At 48.8% G+C, this 21,549-nt stretch overlaps 2 pseudogenes across 1 annotated transcript in view; both read right to left on the bottom strand.

Annotated features, from left to right (window-relative positions):
- LOC149366277 (uncharacterized) overlaps positions 1-9,361 on the bottom strand; it is a 37,817-nt pseudogene extending 28,456 nt beyond the window's left edge. The window contains exons 1-2 of the transcript XR_016288613.1: positions 9,177-9,361; positions 1,333-1,535 (exon numbers count right to left, since the gene is read on the bottom strand). The product of XR_016288613.1 is annotated as an uncharacterized LOC149366277 (transcript). The remainder of the gene's footprint in view (positions 1-1,332; positions 1,536-9,176) is intronic.
- Positions 9,362-15,673: 6,312 nt separating this feature from the next.
- LOC149366276 (uncharacterized) lies at positions 15,674-16,564 on the bottom strand (annotated as a pseudogene).
- Positions 16,565-21,549: the final 4,985 nt, after the last annotated feature.

The raw sequence follows: 21,549 nt of genomic DNA, 5'->3' as shown, positions 1-21,549 counted from the left end.
GGATCGGAGGAGACAGCGAGCGGCGGCGCCAACTCATCGCCCGCTTGCCCCTGAGCAGTCCGACAAAGCGGGGATGGACACGGCTGATTTGTCCCTCCCTCCTGAAGAATTCATCGGTGGCCGGGGTGTGCACTGTCTGCCTCCGTGTCGCTATCTCTCTAGAGATCAAAGAAACAGGCACACATCTCAAGACGGCTCGAAACACATGCTCGCCGGTGCCGCTGTATGTCTGCAACGACGCGTCCCCGGACGCGGCACTTTGCAGATGTGACCCAAAGCGTGGAAGCAGGGCCGCTTTTACTCTTTTGGCTGAGCGCACCGCCGCCCCTGACGTGCGGCCATCACTCACGGTTCGAGTGAGTGATTTTCCAGGGGGGTGCAGCCGCCCCCCCTTGCCCCCCCCTCCGGACGCCCATGGCCGGTTTCATATCGATGCCGCAGCTGCGGGCGCCTCGGATCGTGACCAGCTCTAGTAATTAAAATACTGCTTTAATCACCGCTTTATTGTGGACCTCGTATCATAATAATATCAGAACATGCTCTGCTTCCGCGACGCCTTCAGCAGCGGGGCTAGCAGACAACAGTCAAGCCGCATGGAGCAGCAGCAGCAAAGCGGCTGTGGGAAGAAATTTGCTTGTGTCGCAGTTATCACTTCTACCAGCAACTCGGTACTGGCCAGCGATCTTCAAAAATGATTCATTGTTTACATTCCTGTACTCAAGGGCTTCGTATGAACGCGAACAAGCAATATTGGCGCATTTTTCTGACGCGCTGGCGGCCGGAATACTGTAGGCTGGTAGGCCGGCCCTGCAGAGAAGCGCGCCTCTGTCATCATGACGCTTGTACGACCGCGGTGCACATCAAAACCGTCACGACAACCTCATCTTCGCTCGGGTCGGTGTAGTACATCGCGAATAGCAGTTCAGACGACGGAGCGCGAGTACAGGAGGCGCGGCCAAAACAGACGAAACTCTCGAACGCGCGCGAACAACGTGATTCCCGAGAGTTTTCGCTTGAAACGAGAGTCTAACGAGAAGGCGACCCGCTGGTCGCGCTTGCAAGTGTGAACAACGGTGTTGTCGAGCTGCTCCTTGGTCGCAAGCGACTGCTGGTCACCTGCCCTTTGCGACTCGCAAGTGTGAATGGGCCTTAAATATCTCCATGGTTCGAGGAACTCACGTTCTCAATAGTTCCTACCTTAGGAACTCCGAAAGGTATTATAGGGCCCCACTACACGTCTTAGGTGCCCCCGAGCTGCGCATCTTTGACAAAGGCTATACATGCCAATGCAGCCGGACGCGAGATCGAGGAATGCCGTGTCCGGCTCATCACCTCTGCCGGCAGCTCCTCCTCGTTGGCGGCGTTGTCGACCTGCGTCGCGGCCCCTGGCGGTGGTGGCTGAGCCTCGGCCGAGGTGCCTGGATCCTCTCTCCTCGCCCTCCTGGGGGCGCGACCCCGGCCACGACCTGGTCGTTTCTCGCCGGATTCATCAGCGTCCACAATGGCTTCTTGCTTGAAGGCCCTCTCTGGACGTTCTGCGTTAATTGGTGGGATAGCAGGTGTTGGTTTGCGGGACACTTCACCCTGCGCGCACTACTACGCTGCAAACATGAATACGCCTGGATGGGAGTAAAAAGGGAAGTATGCTGTCCCCCAGGTGGCGCTGGAGGACAGCTTACTGCCTTTTTGCTCCTTTCTATCTTCAGTGAAGTTTGATGATCCATCTGTAAATCTATTTCGCCATTTACGACTTCGAAAGGCATGACTTGCACGAATATGACGACAATGCCCGTCTCGTTATATTCAATTTTCTGTTCTAACGAATAAAAAAAGAGAACGGGAAGGAAGGAATCTCGTCACTCTTTCGAATGGCTCAATAAAATCAAAGCAGCGATTGTTCTTTGCAATATCAAACGCGCAATATCAATATCAATATCAATATCGCAATATCAATATCGCGTGATAGTCAACGTCAGAGCAACACACCATGCAAGAAACCCTACGCAACAGACAACGCCACAAAATACAACGCAGTACCAGGCATTAACGCAACGTGTCACGCCACGCCCTGTACAAGAGGAAACCTCTGCCGAAGCTTCATTTTCATGCTGAAAACGGTTCGTGCTCTATATCCCAGCCAAGCTGGCCGTTTGGAACACCCCGAGACAAGGAACTCAACGAATAAGACACGTGTACTTTACTCGCTTGCTCCTTTTCTTGGTGATCCGACAGTTTCATATATAAGCAGCTTTAATCAGTCCAGTGGAGCGACGCGTACGCCGTGTTGACAGCGCAGATTCCTGAATATACTTCTCAGTATCATGAAGCGCAACAAAGCGTTATGACGTTAGGGTGACGACACCTGCAATTGCACAGGAGGCCAAAGAACCGCTTTACCAGTATCTGTCGAAGCTTGGCTTCAGATTCTCCAACCTGTCCTTCTGGTTGGCGACAGTCATCTTTTTCTATAATCCACTTCGACGGCGTCGTCGCTATCTTCCCTACAAGGTGGCTCATATATGATAACCTCGCATTATCAGTGGCACTGCCAAGCCCGTCTTGACCCACGAACGACGGTGCGACGTACGGTGAAGCCTACAGGAGTAACAAAATGCTAAGTGGCGAGGCGTTGGAAAAATGTTTTAGGGCCTCTTAAGAAAGTCTCTGCCGAACACAAGACAGCACACCATGCCCCACAAGGACGTTTCAAGGACGCTTCACACCACACCATGGGCAGCCGTACCGTAATGCTCTCCTACCGAGCGGACGCACTGGAAGCGAACCCGGGTCCTCTCCTTGTTCTTTTTAGTGCTCCGTCTTTGTCGCATGGCATCAGAGTGCAAGTAGCACGCCAGCCAAGCCTGTAATGTCCGCCGCAGTTTTCATTTCAGGCTTCAGAAGGCAGCATTTCTCTCCTATTGGAGTGTTTATAAAATCTTGGGAGCCTTGCGAAATCCACTCTTCGGCGTAAAGCGAGGATGAGCTCCGGAGTATATAAATCCATTCATGGGCGCCGTGGTGTTCTAACAGGGTGACGCCGACACACTGTGCCAAAACGAAGCGGATTGAAGAAATGCTGCAAGGAAAGTATTGGTTATTTAGTATCAGTTAGGGAAATTTCACTCGAGAAAGCACCATAGGCAAGAAGCCGGGCAACACTGGAGGTCTTCATCAATTGCTACCAGAGGAGGTCCTTTAGCGTGAGCAGCCATTCCAGAAGGCCGGGTTTTTTGCATGCAGCTTTTATTAAATTGAGGCTGCCGGTGCAGATACCGAGCTCTCAAACTGATGCTAATACGCGAAGGCACAAAAGCCTCCCATGTGTCGCCAGCTACCATAGGCGGTCCGCACCGCATATCGTATCTTTATGTCCAAGGCCGCAGGTGATTTTGCATGATTGTCGGCTGGGGCACGCCTGATACGATAACGATTCTTCCTTGCAGCCGACGCCTCCATTCCACCACGACTTCTGTTCGTCGTAAGTTCTTTTCGGAAACTGAGTGTCACGGCACTGTTCCTGTCATCTCTTGGCCACTGGCTACTAGACAAACGACAGAGGTATCGTTCGCCTGCAGCGCAAAGTTAGTTATATTTCTTTTTGTCCCTCCAATGCATGTTTTCCTGCATCATTTTACGCTTTCATGACTCCACTTTGCGGCACCTATTTTTTTACCTTACTCTCCATCAAAGGACATTCACTTCCTCCTCAGTCGCAGTATGCCACTCCTGATTCTCGGCCGATGCTATAGTGATAGCACATCACCTGTTATTTTCCAGAGAAACAACAGCTTGCTTATTTTTTGCCAGACATGCGAAGAGATGTAGCTTGCAACAATGGGCCAGATGTTATGAGAAAGGATGAGGACCACTGACCAGAGCGTGCAGGCATCGAACCCTTGCGCATACATTGCGCACATGCAGCCCTTTTTGGCAGCCGAGAAGTCTCCCATAGCCGGAGATGGGCTTCGTCTCAAGCGGGGTGTCTGTCAGGAGAAATCAGCCTTCAAGGACAGGCGCTCTCAGCGTCGCTGCGAATGTGAGCGGCCTCTGGCGGGGAATATACTGGCGGCGAATGTAGACAGAGGGGCCAAAACGCTAATCGTGCTCATATACCAGGTGTATCACCTAAGATGTTCTACATTCTTTTAAGAAGCTTCTTGTGTTGGAAGAGAGCTTTTTTTCACCATTGCGCTGTCAGCGGTGTGCCGCGTCAGAATACAGCTAAGACCTGCTAACTAGTGAGCTGGTTAACTGTTACTGAATATTTCGTTTTACAGCTATTCTTGTTACTACTCTCCTTAGTTACTTAGAGGCGTGTAGCCCACCGTGAGTAATAGCCAGATCAGTTTTTAGAATTTAGAAAACGAAGTTACCCTCGGCGCTGTGGCCCAACAGATTTTGTCTATATCGCGCCAAAATGCACGCGCTTTCGAGAACGCTGCAGACTAAGCAACCCCTTCAGTGCGCGAACCTCGTCGAAGTATCCAAAACTTCTTCCACTACAGCGATGAGGCTAATTGCGTTTTAGAAATTCTAGAAACTAATATGGATATTACTGATTTTGGGCTACAATCGCTCGTCAATAAATAAGGTTACCAACAGTATTAGTTAATAATTTGATTATTACAATTAGTTAACCAGCCTACTAGTTAACGCGGCTTTGCTGAATTCTGACGAGCTGAACCGATGGCCATGCCTTGCCGAAAAAAATCGCCTTTCCAACTCAAAGAAGCCCCCGTCGCGCTATATTTAAATATTGCTGAACGTCTTAGGCGAAATACCTGGTATACTTCAGGGGAGCGGCATTGCAGAAATTTGCACAATATATATGTCCAACAGAATTCCAGGTGCGGCAGGTTTGGAGAGAGGTTGAGTGCTCTAAGGAGCTCTTTCTCACCAATCTTTAGAAAATGCGCTGCTCTCTAACTAGTACGGTAAGAGCCGTACCCTAACAAAATTTTTTTAGACAGTCGATAGACCGTCCATACACTTCTGTCTAAAAAGTCTAATAACTCTCTATAGACAAATCTTAGAGAACATTCAAGACGGAATACAAATGCTATAGACAGACTGTAGACAATATAGAGATTCATGGCCATACACTTTTAGTACGCTTTTGTCTATAGACTCTCTATGGAGAATGAATATTCAAAAAGAAATATCTATAGGAAGGCAATAGAGTCTATAAATAGTCTATAGACTCTCTATAGACAATTTTCACTCGGGTACCGTCTCTGTCCCGTTCAGGAGCTCTCAGAAAGGTGGGAGGGCTCTTCACGGCGGCGGTCTAAAAGGGCATGCGTATTCATTCACTGGAAGAGAGGGCTAAGCACTTCTCTACAAACATCATTGTTCTTGGCAACGCAACCGGGATGCGTACTGGCTCACAGCTCGGTGAAGATGGCGCCATAACTTTCGTGTTGTGCTTCGGACTTTCCATAAGTTCCCTCTACTGGGCATTTTCCAGCTGATAGCCAAATTCTCGAAGCGCGGCATTATGTATCTGAACCATGTCTCGGGAAGCTAAGTTTCGAAAGCCCATAAAATCTCGACAAGCGCTTCTAGTTTCCAGGTCTGCAACTTTGCGCCGCGCGACGTTGAACTCTAAAATTAATCACAGGAATTTCGAATTCGAGTAAATATTATTACTAACGAGCACAATGAAATTCCCGATAATGTAGTCCGCAAGGCTGGATCCTCAGAATATGGGCAGCCTTTTTTTTTTTTTTTGTAGCGAAAGATACACCGGCCACGACTTGCGATTTCGTTGTGGCGGTGTTCCGAGGAGGCACAGAGATCGACCTTGAGCCGTTGCCTAGCAACCGCCGCAGCTGGCGGACGCCGCCCTCGCCGCGCCATCTGGCATGACGTCACGCCGCGCGCCTCGCCGCGGAGCCGCCGCCACCATTTGGTATGACGTCACACCGCTTGCCCGGTCGTGGTGCTCGGCTTAGCTTTCGATAAGTATATCCGGCAAAGCCGAGCTAAGCCACTGCCAATTTTTTCTCTCGATTAACTAGAGTGAATAAACTGCTGGAACGTGGCCACAGTCACCGGGAGTCGAACTAGTGACCTCACAGGTTGATGGGTAAGTTCCCTCAACACCACTATGTGTGGAAGCGCAGCATAGTGTTAGTTATAATATAGCTTCGGTAAAATGCATTCACACTCTTTCCAGCCAAATAAATTGAAAGCTAATTCTCGAGAATAACTGTCTACCGCAAATTAACAAAACCTCTCGCTCGATACTATCATCACCGCTGCAGTAACACAAATTCGGCACCTAACAAAGACCGCCAGCCCTCGAAGCGACAGCTGTTGGGAATAATAAAGCTGTAGTCATCGAAGTACTGAGCGTTGGAATTTGCGCTAAAGCATTTATTTAAATTAACACAATAGTGAAATAAAAGCAGTATTTAAAAGAGCAAAAAAAAGTTAATATAGAAAGTAACAAAGAACTCAGCTTTTTTTCGGTTCGGACATCGCCTGGGGCTTGCAGTTCTCCGATTTTTATTCGGGCGTATACAACGAACTCTATTAAAAGATATGTGAAAGATTCCGGGATTTTTACGCGTTCAGAAACAGAGCTAAGTACCCTTTGCAACTGCCTTTGGTGCATCCCGGTATGTCCCATCAAAATCTCACACAGCCCTAGTCTGATAAGTTCACTTAGGAAGCCGGTCTAAATTTGCGATTTTGAAGAGACAACCCGAAATGCCGAGCCAAACCGAGATATGTAAGGCAGACACAGCGCCATTTCCTTTCATCAAAAACCAATTATTTATTAAATAAGGACCTAGGCAGGCTATCAGTAAATCAATCAATCAATCAGTTGACGAATCAATCAATCGGTCAACTCATCAACATATCAACCTAAATAAAACAGTAAATCAACCAGTCCCCAGATCGATGAATGAACGAGTCAAATGATTATCAACCCGTCAATTGACCAACATATTACATTGAATCCATCAGTCGATCGGCTAATCAGGCAGTCACTCAATCGATCAATTAATCTCTCAAACGTTTGATTAATCTTCTAGTTGATCAACACATCACATGAAATTAATCTTCGACTGACCAACCAACCACTCAGTTAGTCAATGGAAGAATGAATCAATGTGTAAATCAAATCAATAATAAATTAGCTTCAAACAATGTATCAATTAAATCAATCAGTTGATCGACCAATCAGACAGTCACCGAGTCAATTGGGTGACCGAGCAATCAGTGAAGTAACTGATTAATCGGTTAAGTGATTGCTGAGTTGGTCAGTTGATCAACATATCAAATTCAATCAATCAGTAGATCGACGAATCAGTTGTCCACTCAATAATTCAATGAATGAATTAAATTATCCATAAAATCAATAGACAAGTCAATCAATTACTTATTAATCGGTCAACTGACTGATCAGTCGGTCAATTGATCAAAATATCAACTCAATCAATCAATCGACCAATCACTCAGGTGGTTTATCAGTTAATGAGTCGATCAATGAGTGTGATCAGCTCAATCAATCGGAACATACAATAAATTGATCAATCAATGAGCCCCACCACAGTGGTTCAATGGTTATGGCGCTCGTCCACTTGACCCGAAGACCGCAGTTTGATCTCGGCCGCTTTTCGATGGAGGCGAATCAAATGGTGCCCGTGTACTCTGCGATACCAGCACACGCTAATGTACCCCAGGTGGTCGATATTTATCAGAGGCCCTCCACTGCACTACCGCATTCCTCACAGCCCCCGTCGCTTTGTGTCCAGCAGACTCCCCGTCCGAATTCCTGAACCTTGTAGGTTCGCAAAAGTGGGAGACCTTGATGGCCTGCTCTAATCTGGTAGTACAAGCCCGGGTCACAGCACGAGCCCAAAATGTGGCCTTTAGCACTGACTGAGGCCCACCTGGTGGGGTCGACAGAACCCATCATTCCCTGTACCGATATTATGTCTTAGTGTTTTACGAGTGACTCACTGGAATGTTAAACAGCCACCTGCTAAGAAGGGGCGAAAATCGGACAAGTTTGCAGTAATGCACGGTTGAAAAGTGATGTAAAAATACAAACGGACGAAGAAAAAACACAAGGAAAAGGCCATTTTTAACCTTGCCCTTATACTATATAGCGTACCAATCAATCAGTCGATCAGCATGTGAGCACTATCAACCAATGAGTCTTTAAAGTCAATAAATGAATGGATCAGTTATTAGAAACGGTAAATCTTCCAAATAAATCAGTGACGATTCAGTCAATCACTCAATCAAGCATAAAAATAAATCAAGTAACTAAATTAATTAAACTAAACAGCGTGTTTCGATAAATTTAACGAATAAGTCGTATCACAATCTGCCCAAACGTAATAATATACGAACTAAAGCAGAACGTGGCCAATCACGCTGAACAAAAATTATGCCTGCCAGGTGTGCCAAACATGGCGGCCTCGCTGAGCAGGGGATAGCTAGCGTCATGCGTACCAATCAATCAGTCTATCAGTATACCAATAATATCACTCAACTAATCAATGAAATCAATCAATGAATCGATCAATTATTAGACATGGTATATCAGCCTAATAAGTCAGTGATGATTCAGTCAGTCACTCAATGAACCAACTAAACAATCAATGAACCAGAAAAACAAATGAAATATCTAAATAAATCAAACTGAATAGCGTGCTTCACTAAAATTAACGAATAAGTCATGTCACAATGTGCCCAAACGTACTTATATTATACAAACTAATACAGAACGTAACCAATCTCGCTGAACAAGAAAAAAATTATTCCTGCCCGGAGCGCCAAACATGGCGGCCTCGCATCCTCACGCCATGTTCAAACAACAACGGCCGTCACGCGCCCTCGCTGAGGGGAAGAGGGAGGGGGGGGGGGGGTGTGGCTCGCGCCAAGCCAGCCCTCGCGAACTCGCTCAGCTGAGCGGGCGCTAGTGAAATACCATCACAAGCACCCGCGCACCGCGCAAATGCGCGAGCGAGCGCCAATAAGATCCGCGCCTAAATAACCGCGCCGAAGCGCGAAACGGGCAATAACACGCCGCGGATACAGTGAACTGCGGACACCGTACAGATAGGCTTAGCGCGGCCCGGTCCCGGTGACCTTGACAGCCCGGGGAGGACGAGAAAGTAGGTCAACATGGCGGCTGGCCGTCCTGCAGAACTCACCGCGCGGCTTGGCTCGGGGTCGATGTGCATTCTTTCTCTTCGGCTTTCGAGTTGAAGATGGCCGCTTGCGCTTTCTGGTCGGATTCCAGTCTTCGCCGTCCCAAGAGTAGTCGTCGTCATCCATCGTCTTCGAATTCGAAAGCAGGGAAATAAAAGGTTTCCAAATGACAGACGTATCTGTGCGGTCAACCTTCCGCTGCTCGAGTCCGACAAGCTCTGAGGACTCTCTCTGTGAACAATTCCATATATAGGTGTCTTCCCCTCCTTTCCCTCTTCTATCTGCCTTCTAGCCCTGCTTTGCAGACGACACCCCGCGTTCCTTTTCCCTCCTCCCGGGCGTGTGCAAGTCTCGTTCCGAGCGCTACCGTTGAACTCTAGGTGGACACCTGTACCAGCGCGAGGGAGCCATGCCCATATATGGAATGGGAACGAACGCTGATTTCAATGGTCTGCGTTCGTTCCGTGCAACTTTAGCGGGTGTTTGGAGATGGGTTTTGCGACAGTTCTGGATATCGGTGATTGTTTTTGAATTCATACTCCGCTTTATTTAAAGAAAATTGCGTTTCTCAGCGCCATGGTGTCTTTGATGGTTGGCCAATAGGTTAAAGATATCGACGAAGTCTCTAAAAAAAAAAAGACACGGAATGAAATTTCAATGCGATGTGTCAGCGGAAGCGTATGGCTGGGACGGCTGCAATTTCGAGGCAAAATAAAAAGCTATATTACTTTCTTTGTGAAACACGGAAAGGTGCAGCTAATTAGTGCTGTGAAGTGACAACATTCGCTCGGAGATAATAGATAAAACTGCAGAATTGATCGCCGAAGGTTGTTCCTAGGTATCATAGTCTGCCTGTCGTAAGACAGGCTGCATCTAACATTATCTTACGTTTGAAATAAAGATGTTATTATTAAAACCTCAAATGTTGTAACACAGGTGACATTGCATGTGAAAATCTTTGCGATCATGCTTGGTTCTTCTTGTTGCTTGCGCAAATACTTGAGAACGGATGCACGACGTCCGTGACCTTTAGATGCAACCATACATCGTTGGTACGAAAAAGCATTGCAAACATGGATATAGAAAAGTTGATATTTGGTGTTCGAGGAAAGGAAATGACGCACTAACTGTGTCTCGTATTTCGGTGGCCCCCGGGGCCGCGCCCTAAGGGAAGAGAAAATGGTGGGAGTGAAAGAAGAAAGGAATAAAGAGATGCCGTAGTGGAGGTTTCCGGAATAATTTCGACCACCTGGGGATCTTTAACGTGCACTGGCATACCACAGCACACGGACGCTTGTTGCGTTTCGCCTTCATCGCAACGCGGCCGCCGCGGTCGGGTTCAAACCCGCGTACACCGGTTCAGTAAACTAGTAAACTGCTGAGCCACCGCGGGGGAAGGGGGGGGGGAGAATAGGGAGGCAAAAACATTTATTGGACCTCAGTTTGGCACCCATACAGGGGCGATCGAGGAGTTTGCTTAACAGGTGCCTGTTCCGGTTTCTCCTACTGATTTTTTTTTCAATTCTTATAGTTTTCGCGCATGTTGAGACGACTGCAGAACTTTCTATTCCCTGAAAGAACAGGAAGTGTTCCGCTTACAGGGCCCCATGTGGGGTATCTTTTTGTTCCATTGAGGAGATTCCTGTGGCATGACTAGGCATGAAAGTCATGATTTGTTCTCTAAGCTTCGAAGTGTACCCCAAACTGCGTCCGCTACCCTTTGTGCTTTAGTCGAGTTCCAGAATGTATTTGGCCATCACTGTGGGTTCGCCTTTGACGGTCGTATCAGAAACTGTAGCTGGAGCGACCATGGCTCTCCGGCTTCGATGCCGTGTTAAGCCGCGGCTCTTATGTAGACATATTGATAGCGTTGGGGTTCAAGCTGCCCGGTCTATATACATTGGCTCGCAAGCCCCGTGGAGCCGCCATTGTTAGAGAAGGAGGCGTGCTGCGGTTGGTTTGAGTAGTGGTGTTTCGGGAAACAAAATGGCGCATGTGTCACTTCTTGCTGGACACCTCAACCGCGCCGTGAAGGAAGGCAGGAAGGTGGGAGTGGACGAAGAAAAAGAGTGAGATAGGTGTCGTAATGGAGGGCTCTCGATTTCGGCCACTTGCTGGGCTCAACATGAAACGAAAGAATATGTTCACTGTTGATGTCAGGCCACGGTTGCAGCGATTTTTGAGCGCTCCGGAAAAAAAATTAGCTGCGGTATAACTGCGAAAAAAAAATTCAGGGGCCACATTGACGATCTAAAGTGCGCGAGGCGACAGCCTTTCCACGCAACTTCGGGTGCAGGGCTGTTGGCACACACGAGGCGGCTATGGGGCGTCTTGGTTTGGCTAGCTATGACTAATTGGGTCATGACATGACCCATGACTTACTAGTCATGATTAGGTAATGACTAAGTAACCATGACTAGTTAATTGGTGACTGTTTCATGACTAGCTAGTCATGACTAATTAGTTGATGACTAACTAGTCATGATTGGTGAATGACGAACTAGTCATGCCTTGTTAATGACTAGGTAGTCATGACTAGTCATGACTGCCTAATCTTTAACCAGTCATAACTAGTCATGACTGGCTAATGACTAACTAGACATAACTAATCAGCCATTAGTCATGACTATAACCCGTCATGACTTGTCGAGACTAACCAATCATTACTAGTAATTCGTAGGTCATAACTAATTAGTCATGGCCCATGACTTATCATAATTGGTTATTGACTAACTAGTCATGATTGGTTAATGACTATCCACTCATGACTAGTTAATTGATGACTGCTTAATGACTAGCTAGTCATGACGAATTAGTTGATGACTAACTAGTCATGATTGGTTAATGACGAACTAGTCATGCCTGGTTAATGACTAGGTAGTCATGACTAGTCATGACTAACCATTCATTAACCAGTCATAACTAGTCATGACTGACTAATGACTAACTAGACATAACTTATCAGCCATTAGTCATGACTAACCAGTCATGAGTAACTGTGACTAATGGATAACCCGTCATGACTGGTCATGACTAACTTATCATGACTAGTAAGTCGTAGGTCATAACTAATTAGTCATGACCCCTGACTTATCATAATTGGTTATTGATTAACTACTCATGATTGGTTAATGACTAACCAGACATGACTAGTTAATTGATGACTGCTTAATTACTAGCTAGTCATGACTAATTAGTTATGACTAACTAGTCGTGACTAACTGTGACTAATGGCTAAATAGTCATGACTGGTTAATGACTATCTAGTCCTGACTAACCAATCATGAGTAGTAAGTCATGGATCATGACAAATTAGTCATGACACATGACTTACTTGTCATAATTGGCTATTGACTAACTAGTCATGATTGGTTAATGACTAACCAGTCATGACTCGTTAATTGATGACTGCCTAATGACTAGCTACTCATGACTAATTAGTTATGACTAACTAGTCGTGAGTGGTTAATGATGAACTAGTCATATCTGGTGAATGATTAGCTAGGCATGACTAACCAGCCATAACAAACCAGTCATGACTAACCGTTCATAACTAGTCATGACAGGTTAATGACGAACTAGTCATGACTAACTAGTCATGGCTGCCTAATGACTAACCAGTCATGACTAATCAGTCATGATTGCTCATGCCTGGTTAATGACTAACTTGTCATGACTAGCCAGGCATGTCAAAATTCATGAGTGATTAATGACTAACCAGTCATGACTGGATCATGACACATCTACCGACATGGCTGCTAACGACAGTATGAGGCATTAAAGGCTTTCACCTTAAAATCCACAAAAGAGCATGTTTTTTTATCAATAAAGGAAAGGCGCTGTTAATTGCCGCTTTTTCTATGGACGCCGAACAGCTTCGCAGTCGAACGAGAGGGAGGGAGCGAAAGAAGAAAGAAAAAAAGGGCCGCCATATTGGAAGGCTTCGTCTTAAGAGCAGTTGGGTTTCGCTGGCAGGCACCGTCATTTTACTGAGCACCCACTTGGACGTCTGCATTTCACCTCTGTGAAAACATAGCCGCTCTGGCAGGGGTTTTATTCCACGTCCTCGATATTTGCAGCCGAACGCCATGCGTGTGCCTATGAAGCTAACTCCAAATAGCACTCCGCCACCGCCAGAGCAACGGCTACTTCCTCTGCCTCTGCTGCCGTGTCTCCGGAATAAAATAAGCAGCTAAAATAAGCCTCTTTGGGCAAACTAAAAACTCACGCAAGAATCTCAACACACACAAACATTTTCGACTCAGAACAATTCCGGTGCTGAAAAGGTAAACCGATATACGGAATTTCTTCAAAATCACATGTTATATTCACTTTTCCTTTACCGTAAGATTCCTCTCTGGCGGTCAACATGGCACTTACCGCACTTACCGAAAAATGGCATTTACCGTGTGAAGGCAGTTAGAATACCGCGTTAAAGTGACATTTCATCCTTTATAAATTTGACTTTCTCAAATTACTGATCCCACATTAAAAGCAGCAAGGCCTCAAAGGAGCCAGGTTACTCTACTGGATGCTCTTCACAAACCTGCCTTCGCGGTGGCTCTGTGGTTATGGGGCTCGGCTGCGGACCCGAAAGATATGGGTTCGATGCCGGCCGCGGCGGTCGAATTTCGATGGAGGCGAAATTCTTGGCCCGTGTGCAGTGCGATCTCAGTGCTCGCTAAAGAACCTCGGGTGGTCAAAATTTCCGGACCCCTTCCCTACGGCATCCCTCATAGCCTTAGTCGCTTTGAGTCGTTAAAGCCCCCCTAAGCCAAACCAAACCTTTTTCGAGAACCTTGGTATTCGACAGAAAAAATGAGTAACGAGACTCGCAAGTCCAGTCGCCGGAAAGCTGAGTTATGCGAAGTTCGTAAACTCCAGCGTTCGTTGCAAGCTCCGAAAGAGGCCATAGCTAACCCACGCGCTGCACGGTGTCCACGCGGAGCACGGTGAAAAGAAAACACCGAAAAAACTAAAGAAAAATACACAATACAAGCGTTGCGACAGCAGGCTCGCAGCGTTTGGCGAACGCTATCGGCTGCCTAACCAATGGCCCAACACGTTTTTTATCTATTAGTTCTTTGCGCGTACACAAAAAAGGAGGGGGGGGGGGTATCTTTTACAGGCAACGCCATGGCTACGGCGCAGGATGCAGTTGCTGCCACGCGCGTCTGTCCGCTCACTCTCCTCTCATACCTTTCAACTCTCCTCTATCTGCACGTTACGGCGGTCGTGGCTCAGCTGCCGCCAGTAGGCAGACCCGTGCAATTTCCTTGCCTTCCGGGACATGCAGGGGCTGGTGACGAAAAAAAAAAGATTTTTAAGGAAAGAAAAGCGAAGCGAGGCTTAGAGCTCGCGAGGGATGGGGATGGCGCAATCTGTAAACGCGTTGGACGCCATGGTGCGTCCTCCGCAATTATCGAGCTCTTTCCGAGGTGCCTTCGATGAGACGCTGTCGTGCACTGCACGGAACGCCGCCGCTCGTTCGGCGCGAGCTCAGAACGTGTCACGGCGGCACTCCGGCGTCTTTCGCAGGCCCGGTCACAAAAGACGCGTGATTCGTTTGGTTTATGGGGATTTAATGTCCCAAAGTGACTCAGGCTAGGAGGGACTCCGTAGTAAAGGGCTTTGGAAGTTTCGGAAACCTGGGGCTCTTGCACTGAGATCGCACGCTACACGGGCCTCTAAAATTTCTCCTCCATCGAAATTGGACCGCTGCGGCCGGGATCGAACCCGCGTCTTTCGGGTCAGCAGCCAAGCGCCATGACCTGAATTCAGTGAAACCACAGATGGGTCACACAGCAGGAACTGCAATGCTAACAAGGACAACACCGCATAAATCGCATTCATCGTCTGCATTAATCGTGTGTCAGTCTGTTTTTCTTTTGCCTCATACCGGAGCGAAGCGAAAATCAGGGTGTCGTCTGCAAAGCTATGCATTGCCGACGATTTGAAAAGGCAAGCTAAGAAAATTCTGTCATGCCAAAGGAAGGCAGACGAATAGGAGAGACAAAGATGTCTGCTTTTGAATTTTTTTTTTTAGGATACGAAATTGGCGCCAATGCCGTCTCTCATCTCTCGGTGGACACCCGAACCTCGCCGTAAAAGAAGCATATTTTCAATACATTGGCAAGATACTAAAACTGCACACATATTTTTTCGTGTTTGAAACGTGCTCGAAGTATGCTTTAAGTCACGTATGTTTGGCAAATTTTAAGAATACATTTCCAATACTAAGCATGAAATTACAGGATGCGGTTTCCTACATATTTGTAATGCATTCATGAGTACAAAATACTGTTACGGAGAAATACTATTTATATTTATTTACAAGCGGTAGGTGACTAGTTCATAGCAGGGAGCAGCAGGGAGCCCCAACGCGAACAGGAGGCCCCTTCAACCTTTTCTTCTTTGTTCGTCCCTTTCACGCGGGAGAGAATAGGATAGGAAAACTTTTAAGGTCCAACAGAAAGAGGGTAGCCAGAGGGCTACCCGCCTAGACGTCGGCCGAAAGGTCCTGTCTCTCGGCGGCGGCTTCGTCCAGTCGGACGAGTTGTAACCGAGTCGCCGGGTCGGAGCTCAGTAGTAAGGTCTCCCACTGATTATTCGAGTTTACACCTCGTCCCTCCCGGGGAGAATGAGGACATTCCCATAGTATGTGGTCCAAGGTGGCCCTAAGTTCGCAGTTTGCGCATTTGTCTGAAAATTGCCCTGGGTAAATAAGACTTCAGAGGGCCGGGTTTGGAGAGATGTAAGTTTGTAACCGGCGCCAGTTGATGGCTTGGTACCTGGACAAGGATCTATCCGCTGGATGAAGTCTAGCTCGTTGCAAACGATAGTGTTGTGTAATTTCTCTGTATGTCCCCATGCGATCCCTGTCTGTAAGGACCACCTCGACCGGGTCCGCCCGGAAGGAAAAGCCTCGGGCGAACACGTGGGCCATCTCATTACCAGGCAGGGATGCATGTGCTGGTGTCCAGACTAGTGTAATTTTCCGGTCTATTACATGACGGCTTAGAATTGTATTCGTTAGAGGGGAGACCCGGCCCCTGCTGAAATTTAGTATGGCAACTTTGGAGTCACTTTGGAGCGCCATGGCAGCTTCATCTGCAATCTGTGGGTTACCCGAGATTAAGGAGGCACTTATTTTGAGGAGTTGTTTATTATTGACGACGGCGAGGGCCATCGTGTTCTTTTCATACTCAGCGGAATCCACGTAGACCACGTCCTCGTTTTTGCAGACGTAGACCACGTCCTCGTCTTTGTAGCAGCGGAAGCGTTTCTCTAGCGCCTCTGCCCGTTTCGTCCGGCGCACTGAGTGATGAATAGGATGCGTATTGCTGTGTAATGGGGGAACAACTATACTGTCACGAATTTCACCGAGCATGTCAACTTTGGCGGTTGTTCTGTTATCTCGGCCTAGATGGAGTTTTACTAGAATGGCCCTGCCGGTTGTGGTCCCGGCTAAGCGTTCGATTTAGGACGTTCTCACTGCTTCCGTAATTTCTTCCAGGATATTATGCATGCCTAGCTCTAGGAGGCGGTGAGTTGATGTACAGATGGGCAATCCTAGAGCTTGTTTCGTGCACAGCCTGATATTTCCATTTATCTTTTCCTTTTCTGAAATTTTAAGATCAAGGAGGGAGCCGCACAAGAGATACCGCTAACTACGAACGCCTGTACCAGCCGTAGGAGATTCTGCTTTCATGCCGTGTCTCCTGTTGGCAATCCGCTGTATGAGTCGCATCGTTTGTTGCGCGCAGTTTTCCATCTTGGTTATTGCATCACCGTGACACCCGTTGCTTCGTATAATCATTCCTAAAATTCTGATTTTTTCAACATGAGGTATCTCCGCCCCTTGAGTTTGTAATTTGATGTTAGGGATGGTTGTAAACTTCGTCTTACACTTCGTCGTAGCATGACCTCCGGCGGCACAAGCGCCTTCCCGGCGCTAGGCCCTTGACAGAGAAGCGGCGTGGTAGGGCTTGAGGCGCATAACTTGAGCAATATCGGTGGGTGGTCTACATGATGAGGATGATGGTGTATGAGCAGAAACTTCATATGTGACGTCGTTGACCTGACGCACACCACGATGGTAGGGGGACAAAAGTTTATCACAAAGGTCGACGAGGTGGAAAGGGGACCACAGACGAACGAGCGACCCCGGTGCGTAGGTGACATGGCGATGGCGATTATCGTAAAGAGACTTCTGTGCTGGCTGGGACTCTTGGAACCGAGTACCGGCGATTTGGCGACCATCTGCAGCTTGAGCAATGGTGTAACGGGCGTAGGCGGGGACTGGACGATCAGCGGATAGGACGAGTGTATCCAAAAGCAGGACGGCGTGTCTCCTGTATTAGAAATAGAAAGGAGAGTAACCAGTTGTGTCATGCCGGGAGGTGTTGTAAGCGAACGTCACATAGGGCAAGGCGAGATCCCAGTCTTCGTGGTCGGCGGAGACGTGCATTAGACAACATATCTGTGTATGTTCGGTTCAAATGCTCGGTTAGCCTGTTGGTCTACGCATGGTATGCTTTGGCAATCTTATGCTTGGGAGAACATGAATGCAGAGTGTCGTCAACAACTCTGAACAGAAAATAGCGTCCGCAGTCTGTGAGTAATTGACGAAGGGCACCGTGCTGTAGAAAAAGATTGTGCAAAAGGAAGTCAGCTACATCGGTCGCTCAGCTCGTGGGCAATGCACGGGTGATCGCATACCGAGTGGCGTAGTCTGTGGCTACTGCGACCCACCTATTTCCGGATTCCGAGGTCGGGAAGGGTCCAAGGAGGTCGAGCCCTGCACGGTGGAACGGCTCCACAGGCACGTCTGTAGGATGCAGAAGACCAGGAGGTGGTGCTGAAGGCTTCTTCCTGCGCTGACAGAGGTCGCAAGTGGTGACGTAATGCCGGACTGTACGGTATAATCCAGGCCAAAAGAAACGGCGCCGTGTCCGGTCGTCAGTTCGTGCCATACCAAGGTGGCCAGCGGCAGGCAGGTCATGGAGTTCTGCAATTAAAGAAGACCGCAGCTGCTTGGGAATGACTAGAAGGAGAGGAGGGAGGACCCGTCAGGACAGAAGTTGCGGCGGTAGAGGATGCTATTTTTGCTAACGAAGAGCTGCAGGGAGCGCTTCCAGCTTCCAGAGCTGAGGCCCTCGATGATGTTTTGCAAATATGGGTCTTTGCGCTGCTCCTCGGCGATGTTGTGTAGATCAGAAATGCCAAACATAAAAGGGATATCGTCAGTATCACTGAGAGCAAGTGGCTCGACTGGGTACCGACACAGGCAATCACCGTCTAGATGAAGACGTCCAGACTTGTACACGACAGTGGACGAATACTCGTAAGGGCGTAGCGTCCAGCGGCCAAGACGCCTGGAGGGTCTTTCAGCGAGGACAGCCAGCAAAGGGCATGGTGGTCCGGACCACAGAAAAAGCGCACTCTAACAAGTATGGCAGGAATTCAGCTACAGCCCAAACCAGGGCAAGGCACTCACGTTCTGTAATGGAGTAATTTCGCTCGTCAGGTGACAGCAGGCGGCTAGCATACGCAACCACGTGGTGTGGGCCGCGGCAGAGTTGTGCCAGCACGGCTCCGATCCCGTAGTCGCACGCGTCAGTGCGGAGTTCAATAGGGGCCGCGCGATCAACTTGTGTCAGAATCGGGGATGAAGTCAGCAGGCGGACAAGCGTGAAAACGCATTTCGTTGATTAGTGCCCAAGGTAAAGTCTGTGTCGGTCTTCAGGAGATCAGTGAGGAGACAAGCGATAAAAGCAAAATCTTGAATAAAACGACGAAAGTAGGAACACAATCCAAGAAAACTGCACACGTTTTTTTGGGTAATGTGGACGAGGGAAGAGTTGCACCGCTGCAATTTTAGCTGGATCAGGACGTACACCAGAGGCGTCGACGAGATGTCCAAGAAAGGTGATTTGCTGGCGACCGAATTGGCATTCGGACGAGTTGAGCTGTAGCCCCAGTCGTACGAAAGACAGTCAGAAGACTCCTGACACGTTCAAGGTGCGAGGCAAATGTGGGCGAGAAGACAACATCGTCACGGTAGCACATACACGTAGTCCACTTAAATCCACGAAGGAGCGGGTCCATCATCCTTTCGAAAGTAGCTGGCGCATTACAATGTCTGAATGGCATGACTTTGAAGTGGTATAAGCCGTTAGGCGTGCGAAAAGCTGTCTTTTCGCAGTCCTGCTCGTCAGCGGCGATTTGGCAATGCCTCTACACCACCTGCCCTGTAAGGCAGGCGATGTAGCGGAGCGGCGTCACCGGTGTTGATACGATGCTGCGCAATAGTCGTACGAGCTAAAGGGCGGTCATTGAAATCAAATATGTCCTGAAAGGATGCCAGAAGACGAGTAAGCGCCTCTGCTTGATCTGCGGAGAGATCGGAAGCGATCACATTGGCAAAGTGGTCTGGTCTCAGAATAGCTGTGAAATGACCGTCCGAAGTTTGTGACTGCGGAGATCACGTATTCGGCGGTCGGGGACAGCGTGGAGAGGCAAATGCCTTGAGGAAGCGTCTGGAAGTGCGTACTGAAGTTGAGAACAGGTAGACATGTGCTGTTTGCCGAGACTGTGAACACTGTATGTGCGAGGGCAGCATTCTTTATGACGGGCAAATCAAGGACGGGAGTGATGACATTCGGCCCGTTAGGAAGAGGTGGAACAGATTTAAACAATACGTAAGTAGCGGCTTCAGGTGGCAAGCGGGTGAACTCGGCAGTACAGAGACGGTGCACAACTGGGTCACGTGGTTCGGAGAGGAACAGTAGGTCCAAGTCAACAACACTTGTAGCGCATTCAATAAGGATTTTGTGCTCACTAAGGAAATCAAGACCGAGTTTGATTTCATGAGGGCACTGATTCAGGACGGTAAAGAGCACGGTGGTGTGGCGGTCAGGAATCGTCACACGAGCAGCACACAGGCCGAGCACTGGGGACGTTGTGCCATAGGCAACTCGAACAACGGCTGTAGGAGCAGGCATCAGTACTTTGCGGAGGCAGCGTCGTATGTGGGAACTCATCCCTGAAACGTGGGCTCCCGTGTCAACGAGAGAAGAGACGGCAACGCCATCGACGTGTATGGTAAGTAAATTGCGCGGAGCACGAAGAACTAAACGAGGATTTTTGGAGCGGGTCATCACTGCAGCATCCCCTCTAGACGCTGCAGAAACTAGTTTTCCGCCTGTGATCTTCCGTAGGAGCCGGGAGAGGAAGCGCGTGGTCGTTGCGGCGAACGGGACTGGCAGCGCTGTGGGGATGGTGAGCGGCTGAAGCGGGGCGGCGAGACGTTGGTGGTGGGGCTTGATGGGTCCAAGGGTCGCGTGAAAGAGCTTGAGCGTGCAGCGTCCAGGCGATAAGAAAGGGTCCAGTAACGGGGCCGCTGGGAGGAGTACCAGCGGCAATGACGGGTGATGTGGCCGACACGGGAACAGTTGAAACAGATGGGACTGTCGTCAGGCGTACGCCACTCGGTGGGGTTGCACGGTAGAGAAGCTGTGTAAACAGGCCGAACAGGGTATAGAGGAGGGACTCCGGGTACTTGGGAGGGATGAATACCGGGGAGAGAGTTGAAACTCAAGCTAGCAGTTTCCTGTCGCACGACGGCTAGAATAAGTGGAAGGGGCAGGGTCTGGTTGGCCACCGGTGTTGCTAAGGGAGCTGGACCAATTGCTTCGAGCTCACGGCGTACAATGCGGGTCACGTTCTCAGGTGTGGTCGGCTAGTTCCGAGAACAAAGATCTTCGCAGGACGAAGACGCAGCCGTGTTGTGCAGGCGGGCGATATGATGAGTGACCCGCCGGCTTTTGGCGTCCTCGAAGCGGCGGCATTTTTTGATGATGTCTGCAATCTTGTCACAGCATTTGTAAACGAGCAGATTGAAGGCTTCGTCTGCAGTGCCCTTGAGCACATGTCCGACTTTGTCGACCTCGCTCATCTGTGTATCCACCGTGTATCCAACACATCCTGAATATAGGAGACGTAGGACTCCGTGGATGACTGGAAGCGTCTTCCGAGATCTCTTTTAGGGGCAAGCTGCCGGCCGAGTGGTTTGCCGAAAAGGTCGATAAGGTTCTGCTTACAGAACCTTGGCAGCAGCAGCGGACACGCGCACAAGCAATTGAAGCTACTATCTACCATTTTTCAGCACTTCCAGTGACGCATCGGCGCGTGTCATCGCGCGAGGATACCTGCTACGGGCGTGGCTGCCATCTGTGTACCGTGAGCGACACCTGGTCCGCTGTTTTCCTGTGGCTACGCAGAGCGTCTTTCCTGACACTTTGGCAGCAGCAGCGGACACGCGCACAAGCAATTGAAGCTACTATCTACCATTTTTCAGGTACTGGACGTTGG

The sequence above is a fragment of the Amblyomma mixtum genome, chromosome 1, assembly GCF_055824585.1.
Source record: "Amblyomma mixtum isolate Tamu chromosome 1, ASM5582458v1, whole genome shotgun sequence".
NCBI classification, from domain to species: Eukaryota; Metazoa; Arthropoda; class Arachnida; order Ixodida; family Ixodidae; genus Amblyomma; species Amblyomma mixtum.
The sequence above is the reverse complement of the archived record's forward strand: the minus strand, read 5'-3'. Positions and strand labels throughout refer to the sequence as shown.